This window comes from Triturus cristatus, chromosome 3_2 (genome assembly GCF_964204655.1).
Source record: "Triturus cristatus chromosome 3_2, aTriCri1.1, whole genome shotgun sequence".
NCBI lineage: Eukaryota > Metazoa > Chordata > Amphibia > Caudata > Salamandridae > Triturus > Triturus cristatus.
Genome location: NC_140584.1, coordinates 107,174,342 through 107,191,063, shown reverse-complemented (window position 1 = coordinate 107,191,063; position 16,722 = coordinate 107,174,342).

The following is a 16,722-nucleotide window of genomic DNA, read 5'->3' as shown; positions in this document are numbered from 1 at the left end:
TTTGGCCGGCCCAACAGGGCCACCCAAACATTTGTGTGCACTTAGCAGTGGGAAAAACCCCTTCCCCTTGCTCCTCTGTCGTCGGAGCACCCTTGCCCCAAATGTAAAGCTGCAGCATTATATTTAAATGACAGAATGCCACTTTCCAGCGCTTTGAAGTGGGTAGTGTTGTGAACGTTGTAGAAGGATTCAGGGTGTGAGGGTGGATTGATTAAACAGGCTAAATATAGGTTTCAGGCACAGTTGAGGGTGCATTGCTGGTGAGAAGCCTTGGCAGGGTGATTAGATCTAACAGAGTGGGACATACACTTCAGGAGCAGGGATTGGAAGACTGAAGCAAACCACCCATTCCAAGGTTTGGAGAAGACAGAGGGCATAAGCCCTGTTTTAAGGATTCTACATGGCTGGGATCATTCTGGTCCAAGATTTCTGGAAAACTGAAGGGATCATCCTTGATTAATGGTTCTTGCAAATGACTTCAGGCTGCACAGAACACTACTGCAAGCCTTAGGCAAAGAGAACAGAAAGGTAATTAGTCTTTACCTGAAATATTGATTCATGATACAAGCAGAGATTTGGAGAAGGGTGTCTTAGAAACTGGGGAATTATTTCCTATAAATATTTATAACTCAAAGTGTGCAGGCACAGTTTGTTGAGATGATAGCCCTAGGCACCTGTTGCCTTATTATACAAAGTAACCTGGTGAATGCAATGGATATTTTCCCCTTTGTTTGTGCACCGGGTGCACTTCAGTTTTAAAAGGGGGCAATAGATGCTTGTACAGCAAATTCTGTAATATGGATGGTACCAGCACAAGTAACTGGTGTGTCTCTAGTGGGCGTTCCCTCGTTTGCATAGGGGGTGGGGTCTCGTGCAAATCATGGAACCTTTTTCATTGTGCCTACGCTGCATTACAGATGCAGGTGCAATGGCAAAGATGCTCTCTGGAGACAAATTGATTGTAGGCACCATAGAAGGAGCTACACAGTCAGTGTGCCCGCTGAGGAAGTTTCTTGGGGGTATGTTCAAGAGGCCACAAAGACCTCCTAGGTGTGCCCATACAGGTGGGTGCAGTTACCAGGGGACCGCAGTCCCCTTTTTAAACTGAGGCCAGTCTGCCTGCAGTGAAAGACTGAGCCATGGTTTCAAATTGTGACCATCTCTTTCATTGATGCACTCTCCTCTGCACAAGCACAATCTGTTAAAGTTAGCACATGCCATGTGGACAGTCTATATTTTACCTGGTACAGTTTCCAAGTCTCTGCTGGATGCACCAAGGTAAGTGCTCTATTGTGCATATTAAGACAGTTGACTCAATCTATAATTCAGGTCTTGGTCTGTTAACGAAAAGAGCCTAGTCTAGTAATGTTTTTTTGTCTAGGCAGAGAACTTTTAAGTTAAACGACTCCAGTTGTGAGTAGATGACCTCTTAAGGCCTGGAGTAAAGCAGAACTGCATGGTTTTGAACTTTTTCATGCTCTTGGCAGGGAGCTGAGCATAGGTCGCATTGCAATAGTCACTGTGGTCCATTGAACATTATGGAGATTACCACTATCCAGTATGATAGAAGCAGTAGCAGGAATTTCACATGGGACATGAGGCTCAATGTGTCATGCTGTTGACCTGGAGGAAATTTGATAAGGAGGTGTTGACTATTGCATCCAGAGTACAATCACTTTTGGTAAAGGTGCTGCCCCTGAGGTTTACAGGTAGTACATGGGGGATGTGCCAGACTGTGACCTTTGAACCATTTAGCTAGAGGTAATTGTGATGCATCTAGCTCCAGAGTAACATTAGGCAGTCCTTGAATTGACTGTAGCCATCTTTCTCCTTTTTTCATTTAGCAGTGCACCTTGGTATTTTGCACAGATCCCACGTTCACCTGTCTGAGGTAATCGCAAGGGGAACCAGGTACGTATTACAGATTAAAGGTCTTGTGACACCCTGCAGGTGAGGTTTATGACAACATATAGAAAGTAGGGAAGTTTAACCAAGTGTGTGCAACCTGATGGAGGAGACTTGAGCTGCTGCCAGAAAAGGCGCCCGACTCACGTCATGAGAAATGGCCACTACAACGCGGCCGTTTCCACACAAACCTTAACCACGCATGCATTACAACGCATGCGTGGTTACCACGAAAGCCTTTACCACGCATACCTCTACTACAAGATACGTAGTAAAGGCATGTTTGGTAAAGGCTAAAATTAGAAAAAGGGGGCTTGGGGGGTCTCCCCCCCCCCCCAAAAAAAAGAGTGGGGAAAAAAGGGGGCTTGGGGGGGGGGGTCTCCCCCCCAAAAAAAGAAACTCACCTGATGTCACGTCGAGAAGTGTAGGCAATCAGCGTCGTTTGAGAGGAAACAGAAAGAAACTTCCGCTTCCTCATTACGACGTACGATGTAACCACGGAAGATGGAGAGGAGACGATGTGAAGAGGTAAGGGGAATTCTAGTTTACAAAAAAAAGGATTGAGGGTTAAGGGCAGGGGTAAATATAAGAAGGATTGGGGGCTGGGGGGGTCACGTAAGGGTACAGGGGAGGGGTATAACCTTTACCAAGAATATGCCCTTACCATGCATAAATTTACAACGAAAATCGTTGTAGAGGTATGCGTGGTAAAGGAATATTCGTGGTAAAGGTTATGCGTTGAAAAAGCATTTCGTTGAAACGCATGCGTGGTAAAGGTATGCATTGCAACGGAATGTGTTGTAACGACATACAATCCACGTCACAGTGTCTACATGAAATATAAGTAAGTTGAGTGGTTGATGTGAAAGACTTCTGGGAGGTCTAGCTGTATCATCGTTCATTAAGATGTTGGGTCAGCAGTAGGTTTTTTTAATATTAGGGTGATGATGGAACATTTGAACTGCTCAGGCACTGGTCATTCTGTGAAGGATAATTTCGAAATCAAGTGTTGAGCGGGATGGAGCTAGCAATCACAGTTTAACATCCTTGGTATTGCAGATGTCAGGTGATGGGAAGGTCTTCAAATATTTCAGGATATTGGTTCTTCCTGCGCCAGAGACCAATTAGTTCCACTCACACGCTCATATGCTTGCTTAGCCTTCAATAAGCTACAAAGCCTGTGTTTTGATGTGACAAATGAGGAATTGAAGATATGACGTATTGCTGTGATACAGCTTGTTACATCACTTGTTTAGATCCACTACTTAATTAAAGTTGTGCAGATGCATTATAGCAGTCTAGAAGTTGTAGACACTTTAATGTGAAAGCTGGTTCTGAATGTATAATTTAAGTCTGGAAAGTTGTGCATTATAAAAGTTCTACTGAAGTATAGTGTAAAGGTTCTTATCCAAAGTAAGAGAAGAGACATGCTTTTAAAAAACAAGAAATTAGTGGTTTGCATTTAACTTAAGTTGCACTGCTGGCCACCACCTGCACTCTTCCTATGCCCCAGAACTACAATGTATTGTTATTGGGGTGAGAAGCTATGAAGACCTTCTTAATTGTAAACCTCTTTATAGTTAGTACCTTACTGCCCAAGCAGCAGCAGAACCTCCGTTATGGCGGAGGAGCATCACCCTGCCTGCTGTGAGCGCAGCAGGTTCACACATTAATAAAATGGTAATAAATACCATTTTATTATAATTTGTCGAAGGCTCACACTGTTATAGTGTGAGGGCAGTGCGGATTTGTGCAATTGCACTATTACTGCAGCCCCTGCCAGTGCGCACATCAGACAGCCGGACAATCTGACATGCGCACTTCAGATCTAACAATCCCAGGACTGTGCAACAGCCAAGGGATTGCTGCCAGAGGCCCCCAGCCTCAAAATGAGCCTGTGTTAGCCTTCTCCAACCAATCCTATTGGTTAGATTCGCATTGCACACGGGAGGAACTCCTTCCCTTTCCTGCTGGACTCACCGCCGAGGAGCGCGCCAAGAGCTGTTCTCAAATCGAGCACATATATGGTGAGTTTTTTTGGGCATCGCCCCTTCACCATATTTTTATGTTGCCGGCCGCCACTGTCCCAAAGCTGTTTTCAAGCAAAGGAGAACCCTCTTTCTGACAAACATGGGTGTGAGTCTGGAGCAATATTGTGCAATTTCCTAACAAATTGTTTGAATTGCATTCAAATCAGATGTTTTTTAAATGTGGTAGTTTGTTGTCAAGGTTGGAATTTGATGACTAATCCTATTCTTTGGAAGTTCTTGAAGCTACTAGTGTTCCCATGCATACACTTCAGTTAAATGTCAAAACATGGCAAATGCATAAATATGAGCTGTGATTGCGATAAATAGACTTAGGGCCTTATTTTGAGTTTGGCAGAAGGGATATTCCATCGATACGTGGGGGATATCCTGTCCGCAGTATTACAAATGCTACAGTATACAATGTACTTGTTATACGCAGACGGGACCTTGGAGCTAGCTTGGGCATTTAAACTGATAATGGCGAAGCTGAGTTAACCAGACCTCTACGTTCTTCCAAAGCCCGTGAGACGTACAGATCTTATGTTGTTACCTCCAGGGTAAAGTGGCATTTCATTGTAACATGCACACACGTCACTTACGGAACAAACAACCCCCGTCCTTTAGAAGTGCAGTTGACAGTCTGAGCATTTGCAAGTTCTTAACGTCGTATATGTTTACCTAAACATTTTCTATAATCATGCATTTATTCTTCTCTGTACTCAGCCATTCGAACGCTCAGAGAATAAAATGCTTAGAAACAGCAGTAAAACACATCTTGATAAATAATGCAGCCCCTGTGTGATGAAGAGTCTTACAGAATGTTTTTCTTTTTTTAAAAATATAATTTTTTTGAATGGTGTTTAAACACGTAGTTATGTTTTTACTGCATGTTCATCCATTAAGCATGTACGATATTACATCTTCAAACCTGTGAATTTTTCAATGGACATGTGCAAAATTCTTCAACTTCAGGTTCCATTAACATTCAATTTTTTTCTTAAATCTACTGTTTTAACCTAACATATGTGCAGAACATAAATTCTTCTCATTCAAATTTCTGCCATATGTTGCAAATTATTGTCCTCGACCTCTAACAGTTCCCATGCCTTAAGCACAATTATGGTCTTAACCAATTATCATTTTTAAATGTGACAGAATGACTGCATCATGTAATTGTACGCTTCCGGAGATATCTCAGTCAGCTCCCATTGGACCATAAATTTGCAATGTATTTTGCTAATTTGCATTATTTGGTACGGCCATGGAAAATGGTTTACATTAAGCATGCTCAGGAAATGCAGCATCCTCTCCACACCAGCAGACGAATTACTTTGGTCCTCAGCTTTTACCTTAACCTGTTTCCCTGAGCCACAGACCTGTGCTAAAGCAAGAAAATGAGTGATGGCAGTGTGATGTGGCTGCATATTTACTAAGTAGAGCTAAAGAAACTGATCTGGTAAGAGTAAATAGCGTCAGATAAAGAGAAAGTGAAGAAGTCATGCGGATAATTTCCCCTTAAACCATTTAGCTACAATTTGTTTGAATATAAAACAAAAATGGCCAAGATGAACAATGAAACGTTTATTTTGGAAAGGAATCTCCTTAACATTTACTCAGCAATTTGGAAGGAATTCGTATTAAAGGCTTCTAACAGACATCAGCAGTGTAGCAAGTTTTTTCACTAGCGCGCCATAGTATATCAGGATCAAAATTACTAAGACCCTGCAGCAGGGCAAAGTGAAACAAAGTGGCGCATGGTGTTTACTCTCCAGTGCTAAACAACTTTGCGTCAAAAATTGACATACCCTTGAAGCAGGGTCTAACAAGGAGAAATGTTTTCCTTTCTAAAAAAAAAAACGCATTACATTTTTACTGAAGTGCACAGCAAATATCCAGAGTGTGGGATTCTCCTATATTTGTCTACATATAGGCATTTTTACTAGAAGGGTATGCTTCCAGTACAAATATAATGCTAGACAGTGCTCATTGACCTCCACAAGGTTGTGCGTTGCTCAAGGAAGCCTAATTTGTGCACCAGGACAGGGGTTGGCAGCAGCATGCCAGCCGTAATAGATATGGCTCTGTGCTGTGTTTTCCCCTTTGCACAAGGGAGCATAGCAAATGTAGTTGCAGAGCTGCATTGTGTTAGAAATTATTAAATCTGGGCCTAACTATGTTCACAGTGGCATATGGTGCTGAGACAAAAGTAAATTACTTTGGGTGGTGAATCCAGTATCACAGAGGTAATGTTCAGGGTTTCCAGTTTGTATCCTGACATACCAGCCAATGGTAGGTGAATACTTCAGGTGTTGATCTGCCAAACCATCCTTGCAGGACCCATGTTTCTCAACATCAGCCTAAAAAGAGGAAGTAGAGTCCTTCATTTAAAAGGACTCTCATTCACATAGAGTCATGTGCCATGCTTCATCATTAAGTCCACACCCATTGGGCTCAACTTCACTCTCGGATAGAGCACTTTGATATTATTTGCAAGGGATCCTGGTAAAGATTCAAATTGCCAGCAGTGAGGGGTGTGGCTAGTGTGTGACCAAGATGGCCGCCTGAGAGCTCTCTCCGACCAATCAAGAGTGCCTCTGCTGCTTTAGTGGACTGGATGACAATGTGAGAAATGGTCCTCAATGTCACTCACTGGGATTAACATCGCTGCAACCCCGGTGACTGTTTACCCAATTTAAACTATGTCAGGAGCACTGGATCTCCAAATCGGTCACAGAGAAGGTTAGGCAACAAAATGGCCACCACAATACATTTCTTGCTTAATATGTTCTATACTGAGTGAATGCTACAATTTTTGTAAAGTAGGCACCCCCACTTATACTTATACCTGATATCTGACTTTCTTTTGAAGGATTGTGTTGCTAACACATCAGTAACTGTGCCTTTTGGTCTGAAGCTCAGGCATCATCTGTAGATACAAAAAGGCTGCCAGGGGTTAAAGCTTGATTTTTTGCTTTTAAATGATTATGAGTCACTGGGTGATCCTGTTCTTTAAACAAGGTGTGTTGGCCGGTAAACAGTCATAATATCGAGAAAAAAAATATTGACTGGACAGAATATCGAGTTTTTAATATAGAATGGACAGAATATTGAATTGCCAAAATATAGTGGTGAAGAAGCATTAACACAGAGCTGATGCAAACAGACATTCAGGGTCTAAGGAATGATTTCAAAGATCTAGCCAACATGATCACGAAGGCTCAATCTCATATAAGCTGCCTGGAAGACGACAGGAAGACCTCTTGAAAACTTTTCAACTCAATGTGATCCAAACTGCCATCTCCCTCACTGGAATACAGACTTAGAAAATCGCAACCATAGAGAGAAACTGCAAACATTTGGCCTGCTGGAAGGAGCCAAGGAGGCTGCAAACTCATGTGTGGTTTGTTGAGACGTGGATTCCCCACACTTTGAATATCGCCTTCTCTAAAGAATTTCAGATTGAGGTAGCTCACTGAATGCCCTCTGACAGACTTCCACTTGACTCTACCAGGAGTAAACAACAACTGAGGACCATTATCTTTAAACTTCTAAGATACCACCACACGGAAGACATTTTGAAATTTCCAAAAAAAATCAGTCTATACACGCAGAAAGGATTTCTTAACCCTCAGGCACTAACGAAGATCTCTCTCTATTTAACATTTCTTTGTGGGCCCTTTCCACTTCAAAATTATCTTTAACAAACCCAAACTCTTTTTGGACCCTGCTGACCTCTACAGGTTTCTCCAGGACATCTTGCACACCCACATGAGCCTGTGAGCAATACCAGCTGTGATTTTTTTTCAGGTTTATATGGCGCTGATCCTATTGCTTAGACTCTTCTGGCTAAATAGGAATTAATGTATCTCGTTTGCTTCCCTCAAATATGTGAATTGATCAAATTTGCACTTTTGTATGTTTATTATGTGTAACCTCATGAGAACCATGTTATATGATTGTATTATTCCTGATCCTTTTTATACTCTGTAATAAGTTATTCTAATAATGCAAAGCTATTTTCAAGAAAGTTTTGTTTTTGTGCACCTTTTATTTGCACCTCTTTGTGGGTAAATATTAATCTGTATGTACATTTTTTCATGAACCACTGTAGCTACGATATTGTTTATTGTGCCAGGTTCTTGGGAGTAGGGCTGCCCCTGTTGCAGGTAATCTCTCAACACACAAATTTATGCACCACATATAATCTTACTGATATATGGAGGAGCCACAACTTTACGGGCAGTTAATATACTTTTGACTCACACCTTCATGACTTCTTCTCAAGGATTTATTATCTTCTAGTAGATGACCAACTTGTCCAAAAGTCAATCTCCCCTCAGATAGAATCAGTTGTGGTTTCATATCATGCATGCATTTCTTTAGAATTACAAATTGGTGCTCTTGCCCTAATATCTAAACAATGGAGAATGAATGACTTGCTCATACATGATGACTTTATGAATTCCTCCATCCAAAAATACAAGATGATGACCTTATGAACTCCTCCATCCAAAAAGACATTGCACATTTCATAAACAAAATAATGTAGATGAGACTCCTCCTGAATTATTCTGGGACTTACTTAAAGCTACTAAGAGAGGAAGCAAGATTAATATTAAGTCGGCTAAACACAAAAAGGATAACCTTCATCTAAGCGAGCTGGAGTAAAACTTAAGCAATGGAATTTAAATTGGGCCACTCTAAGGGCTCGGTGGCTCTTCCTGAGCTAAAAACCCTTAAATATGAGTAAAATGGAATTTTGAGCACTAAAGCTCATAAATGGGTTGAGGTTAACAAAGCGGAAAAATTATCAAATAGAACAAAACCAGCCAGTTTTTAGCAAACTACTTAAAATGTGGACGACACAAATGTATTATCCCACCCATCAAAAATGCTAAAAGCATAAATATTACTTTACTGACAGATATTTTGGAGTCCTTTCAAGAATTCTATGAATCCTTATACACCCACATTACTGCAATTGATGCTAATCTCTGTGGGAAATTTTAAACAACTTATCATAGCCTACCCTAGACCCAAATTCGAGAGATACTCTTAAAAATCCCAAAGAACAGGACAAAATCCTGAAAGCCATATCTAGTCTAACACTCGGTAAAGCTCCTGGCCCAGATGGTTTCAATAGTAATTTTTATAAGCCATGTACACAACTACTACATATACCCTTGCACAATTTGTTTCTTTATTTTGCAGATACTGGAAAACCAAGGCTCTGTTGCTGTAGCAACAATTGTCGTTATTCCTAAAGAAGAGAAAGATCCTCTTGAGATTAAAAACTATTGACCAATTTCATTAATAAATATTGACTATAAGATCAATGCCAAAGTGTTAGCCACCATTCTATGAAAGGTTTTGGAAAAGCTGATACACCTGTCAAAACCGGAATTCCTTAAAGGTCGAATGGCAAGTGATCATTTTAGAACAGTATACCATGCACTGGAAAAGGCTAAGTCCTTACAACCCCTTCAGGAGTTATAGCCTTAGATGCAGAAAGGCCCTCTGATAAAGCTCATGGACCTTTTTGCAGGCGACCTTACAGATATTTGGCCTTGGTGATAATTTCATTAGAATTGTGTTTGCCCTTTACTACAAACCACTAGCGACAGTTTGCATCAATGACTGTACTTTAAACATATTACCCCTAAAGAAGGTACCCATAAGGGGTGACCTCTATCTCCACTTCACTTCATACTATCTATCAAACTTCTGCTTGAACTGATTAGGAATGAAAATGGCATCAACATTATTCCTTTTCCCTCTGGCCCACAAAATGTTGCAGCCTATGCTGATGATGTCCTAATCTTGACAGAAGAAATGGAGAATGCTTTTCCCTGTATCCTAGAAGTAATCTTGAAATACTCATAGGTATCCGGATGTACTTTCAACAAAGAAAAGACTTAAGTCTTTCCCATGAAGTTTCACTGTTTGTCCTCCCACATTCAAAGTTCTGTCCTCAAATGGCAGAGCAGCTTCTTATAATACTTAGGAATATGGTTTGGGAAGGACTCCAGAGAAACCATGTTAATTAATGAGGGAAAAAGAATCACTAAGATTTGATCACACAATGGTCTACTAAATGTATCACTTGGTGGGGTAGACTCGAAACAAACAAAATGATGCTTATGCCCATAATCAGCTTTTGATTAGTATGCAACCATTTATACCTTTAAATTGCTTCTATAAATTAATAGATAGAATTATGATGGACTTTTTATGGGAAAGCAAAAAAGCCCCAATTTTCCTCAAGAAACTGAGAATGGATAAGAATGAAGGCAGAGTTAAACTCCAACACTTTCCTAGATATCAACAGGCCTTCTTGAGTAGACAAGGCACCTAGTGGTTTTCTAATGATAACTCTTATTTCCTTCCCTGGCTTCCTTGAGAAAGGGATTAGCCTGCTCTTCTTCTGATGTGTGCTCTTCTAACGAAACACAACTTCAGTCATGGGAGTATATCTCACTCAATTGACTCATTACGCTCTATAGATAAAACTTTTACAAAAACTTCCTAAATCTGATTTTGCATCCCTGTGGTTCAATAAACAGATCCAAATAGAAGGACACAATGATTTGTGGAATGAAAGGCATCTCCCTACTCAAAGAACTTGGTACGCAAAAAGATCCTGATTCTTTTGTGGATTAACAACATAAACACAAACTATCCAACTTAGACTTCTACACTTTCTTAAAGTTAAAATACACAATCAGGAAGTTAGGTCTGATTCACCAATCCACTGTCTCACATATCTTAGCCAATTTTGCAAAGCTAGGACATGTAACTTCCAAAATATATAATCTTCTTAAAGTCCCCAACACCCGAGAAAGAAAATCTAACTCCATTAACTGTATTTCTGACTCTCACTTAGAACCTGATGTTGATATCCCCCCCTTCAGAAAGATGATACCAGTCCTCGCACTAATGAGGCTATGGATCATACATAATGTTTATTGGACAGCACTTAAATTTCCTCGATTGGGGCTATCAGATTCAAATCTCTACTGGAGTTGTAAATTAGCTTCTGATGATTCCACTCACATGTTTTACTACTGCAACCATGTCAGTCCTCTGGTAACATATAGAAGACACGATTAAAAAGATTTTTAATGTCTATTTTCCCATAGATGATCATACAGCATTACCAGGTATACATGTTTCAACCTTTTGTAATTATTTTTCTCACTCTGATACCCAGCTCATTGACTTACTACTAGCCATTGGTACCAAACTGATTCTTTCCGAATGGAAATCCTCCTCTATTTCCTCTCATACATGGTGGTCTTGGGTTTGTTTCATCAGAAGTGCAGATAACTTATGTGTAAAAAAAGTTATGTTTTATCATGATCCACGAAATTATGGGATGCTCTAGACAGTTATTTGCCAAATAATAAACCTACTTGAACCTCTTTAAAAATCTCGCTATACGTTAAGGTAACTCCAGTGTTTGAAAGGGGAAAGTGGTTACCCGTTGATATAACATATACAATGCACACCTTTTCGGAATGGGATTCTCTCTGCTCTGGATTAAGCGGATATGTTCCCGCCCCCTCTATTCCTCTACTATCCATTTCATTTTTCTCCTTGTTATTAAAAAATTATAGCTGACAGAATTACTGCATTTCGATGTATACAAAGGTTAGCAATCCATAAATAATGGTATCTTGGAACTTTGCATCCATACGACTTCAATTTTGTACACATAATTTTTTATATAATTCCCATTGACCTTAACACTGCCATTCTTTTTATTTTATTATGATACAGATTACTTGCATCGCTAAATCATATCTCTGCATAAGTTTGCTTCTAGTGAGGGTTGTATCTTTATTATACCAAAATGCTGTGTTATGCATGTGTCTTTACAATAAACACTTTTGAAATCGAAAATTGCCAGCAGTGACTCACTGTCAATATGTTTATTCTAAGAGGAACCTTTAGCCAGTTAAAAAGAAAAGTGGAATATTAGTTCTCCTCCATCCATTCTGGTCCACATGTTTCAACCGGCCTTCTTTTTGCCCAGTGGGTAATCCAGAGTTTGTACGAACCAGCAAGATTCCTAGTCAATACCACTGGACTGACAAACCAGACTACTCAGTTTTTCTTCTCTATATTTTTACTCACACTCATGCATCCTGTCATACATCAATTTCATGGAATCAACTTCTCTTACCAAACTGGTATTCTCTGGTTTCAAATAATGTTGCTTGGGTATTTGTCAGCTTTTAAGTCTGTGGATACAGGAATAACATACACATTTATTGCTTAGATTAAATACATTTTTGTGCTAATTACTAAAGCCCTACACACTGTGACTATTTATGGTTTAGAAATGTATCACGGTTTGCAAATTCCCACATTTTTTCTATTTATTTTTTAAATATTTTTCATGATATTGAGGCACTCATGCAGTACCACTGCTCAAGTGTCACCTCGCTGTACTGTGTACTAATGTCTAAATTAACACTTTGAAAATAAATAAACAAGAAAAAAGTTTTGCAAAACATTTAATAAATGCTGCCGCTCATTTGCCCATGCAGGGACATGTCCAGCAATAGCCAAAACATTGAACATGTAAGAAAGAAAGTAATTTCCAATTGTAAGCAAAACAATTGGTACTACAAGAAGATCAGATTGCAAAACCTCATACAAGAAAGACAGTTTTAGGTCAAATATGCAAGGCATATGGATACTGAGGACGAAAAGTTTTCATGATTCTCCAATAAGAAATATAGCTGAAAGAATTTACATGATGGAAGGAATACAAAATTTGACTATGCTTGAAGAAAATAAAAAATATATCAACTTGACCAGCAAAAGCTGAAATGCAGCTTCTGTGCACTTAGGGCCTCATTACGCTGTGACTCGGAAAGCCTCTGACACCAGGTCAGAGGTTTTCCAAGTCACATTGTGGGTTTCAATTTTGACCGCTGCATTACGATGAAGGCGGTCGAAAGTGAAACTGACGGTCATTCCGGCTGGATTCCAGCGAGGTCAAGGAGCCAGTTGGCCAGTCGGAGGCCTCACTGTAATCCCTATGGACGGCGTTTCTGCCGTCAGATTACGATGTCGGTATCTGACAGGCTTTCCATGTTGGGCTTTCCGACATGGAAAGCCTGCCGGAAAGTGACTTTGGTGGCCTCTAGCAGGGCCCCCTTCTCCCTGCGGCCTCCGTCTGACCCTGCACCGTGTGCAAAGCGCCTTGAGGTGCCTGCCACGCGGTGCAGGGATGAACAGATTGTCCCATTTCTCTATGGGAGCTTGTGCTACGGCCGGTTTACGGCTGCAGCACAATCTCACATAGAGAAATGGGAGTATGCGACCGCACATGGTGTATGCCGTTGTCGGTCGGTCCTGATTGCGACATAGTAATAAGGCCCTTAATGTTGGGCAGCAGACGGTTACCTTTCTACTAGAGAGGGGGCAATGTTTAATATCATGTGTGCAATGGAACTTGAGAAATGTCACCCTCACAAGAAAGCATATTTCAGTGGGGAAGCTTAAGTTGCTCGGTTATAACATTTTAGGAAAAACTAACATACAAACTAAGGGGCCGATTTATATGTTGGCAGAAAGAGAACTATGTGGCAATGGTGACGAAGTTCCCACCCTGCCAACACAGTGGTCTGCCTGCTTTATATGTAGGTGGACCACAGGCATGTCTACGGCAGTGACAACACCATCATCGCCATAGCAAAATTTCTTCAGCGATCTGATGGAATAAGGGCCGTCGGAGGATTGGCTATATGTCCGCCTGCTCAAATTGGATGGGTGGACATATAGCTACTTTTACAGTCCTTCACCCCTAGTCAAACCCTGGTGGTAAGAGGACAGTAAAGAACAAAAAATACACCCTCACCAAGAAAGATGACTCCCATGGTGAGGGGGACATTATCTTTTTGATTTTCAAGAAGACAATCCCGCCAGCTTGGCCGTTATTCATAAACAAGTCGGGTGGCATCACCGTCAGGGCGATGGAGTAATTTTAATAATAAAATATCACTAAAAGAGGAAATATATGTTCTAAACTGGAAGTATTCAATGCCTTGCCCTCTAAGTACTTTTAAAGTATAATTCATGGATGTATTTGCAATTAATTCAATTTCAAGAACTAAACATTATATTTTGAATACATGTCCAATATTATTTAAAGTATTTAGGAAAAGTAGGGACCGGCAAATAACGCTACACATCAATGAAGCCTTCAGCCCCTTGGCACAAAATCATTGTAAAATACCTATTTATTGGCAAAACCAAGTAAAAGGAGAAATACAATGTTTAAAGGAACTTGAACCAGTAATTTGTTTACATTTTGGTTGTCACCACATGTATTTGTGTCAAAAGTACAGGCAACAAAATTGTAGCTGTGTTGGTATGAGAATCCCAAATACATCAATTGATAGAGAACAACATCCTGGACCTTCGTTAAGTGACATGATCCACAATTTAAAAAAAGGCACCACATTTTCATATGTCTTCAATAAATCCTTATTGTTAAAGATGGAAAGGGTACAAGATGTGGGGGAGCAATGAAGCCTCAGAGTCCACAATTACAAATGAATCTCAAAACTGCTTTTAAAAATGAATTTTGAGCAATATATGCATAAGGTGCTGGACTGGTATCCCATTGCAGAGTCCATTATATAAATTACTCGCATATCCATCAAATATGCGCTAATAACCCAGTTCCAGTGAGAAAAAAAGGCGAAGAGGGAGAAGCTGTAGTGAGACAAGGGTGAAGGTTAGAGGCAAGGTGAAAGTTACATGTCCATATGTCACATCATCAAATCTCTTATCAACATCAGGTCTTAGGAGTTGAATCATCCACACTAGGCGCTCTACAACTCTTAAGAATGTTAGGTCTATAGACTCTCTAGCCACTCACTCTACCTGCAAGAAGCAAGAACCTTTGAAACATGTGAAAGGACAACATGGTCATATGAAAAAAGAACACAAAAAGGATGCACCATAATGGAAGTGAAGTGGTGGTAAATGAACACAAGTGGTGGTAAGTAAAAACAAGACCTCTACCACCTTTCAAAATGGCAACAATGGATCAGGTAGCTTCCATTTGTACTGTACTCTGGCATCACCAAATTTACATGGGGTCTTTATTTGGGTGAAGAACATCTGTTGGTCCTCAACCTTGAATATCATGTGTTTATAAGTGGCTACATTTGCTAGTGCAGCCAGTGATTCACCCAGATTGGGGACAGTGGGTTTCCTCCATTGTCTAGTGATACATAGCCAGGCTACTGCAAGTGCTATTGCCAGCCATCAGCTTAGGTGAGTGTACAATCCCACAATCTCAGATATGTCATGTAGTAAGGCTAGATAATCAGCTGAGTGTTATCCTCAGTATACTAGCCAATCTCAGATTATCCCATATGTCAAGAAACTGGATTTTTTTAGCATGTCCATATTTGTGAAGTATGTCGCAAGTAGGTTCTCTGTATAAATAAATTGCCCCGTCTAAGAGGTGTCCAGTGCCAGTTTTCCTAAATAATGAGGTACAAGATGTTTAGTTATGCATCGCCTAATGTATTTGTGGTGTGTGGAAAGTAAGGAGGTCTACTGATTACAGTAGCTACAGCTGTTCTCTAATAATATCTTGGCATTACACCAGCTAGGAGCTGAAGAATGAAAAAATGTGTCTGCTATAATCAATCTGTGTGCAAATTTCTTTCGAAACAGAAATCATATAATTTAAGACAAGGTTGTCACTAGAAGATAGGAGAATTTTGGAGCAATTTAACAGAGATAGCCATGTGCAGGTCCCTAATCTGTGTATTTCTAACTTTGCATAAAGTGGGGTGAATCTATATTGAGGGAGGAAATATATCAATAGTGAGAAATTATGTGCATCTTGTATGATTCTATGAATGAGAGACATATACCTCCCCTTAGTGTGTGCACCAGCGGGTTGATAAATTTAAGTTGTGGCCTATCCTACCACAATAGGAACAATGTAATGCCTGATTTGATTCTTGACAGGGTGGACAGACAATGGGAGCATACCAAAAATGTAACTCTATCTGCATGTCACCAGCGGGTCCATTCTCACAAAAACAGATGGAGGAGCAACCACATGCATAAGTCAGTCTGCAGTTTGATCATCAGTAGTGTCAAATTATTCTCCACCATGCTTTCAAGGCTCCTCGTCAGAAATTGAATTGATTGTTGAGAGGGGTGTGAGCCCTTTTCAAGCAATTGCCAGAATCCTTGTCAGGGCAAAACACAAAAAGTCACCAAATTAACAATTTACACAACATAAGTTCCCAATGATATATCAGAACTACGATCTGTTATAAGTAGACAAATTATTGTGCTCCTAACTTTCCTCAAGTAGTGACTCTCTGTGCACCATTAGGAGAGTTAACCAAAAAACAGGAAATGTTTGAATGGATAAAAGATTGTGTATTTGAAATGATAAATAAAGAAACATCAGCAAAACGTCTGGCTTATGTTGATGCAGGACTGTGCAAGTCCAGTTGAACTTGGAGCAATACCAGGAAGAGATTCACCAAGACAAGCAGTTTCATTTGCTAGTCAGGGTATTAGTGCATTGGAAACATCACATTTGCATGAAAAAGAAAGCTTAACAGTGGTATAGGCAGGTGAAAATCACCATTTATTTATTTTTAATAACATACTTTTCATTGACCATCAAGCATGTTTAAACATTTTTTTAAATCTCTTTGCAAAAATGCCACCCAAATGGAAAGGTGGTGTATACAACTTATTGAATAAGATTTCAAAATAATACACAAAAAAT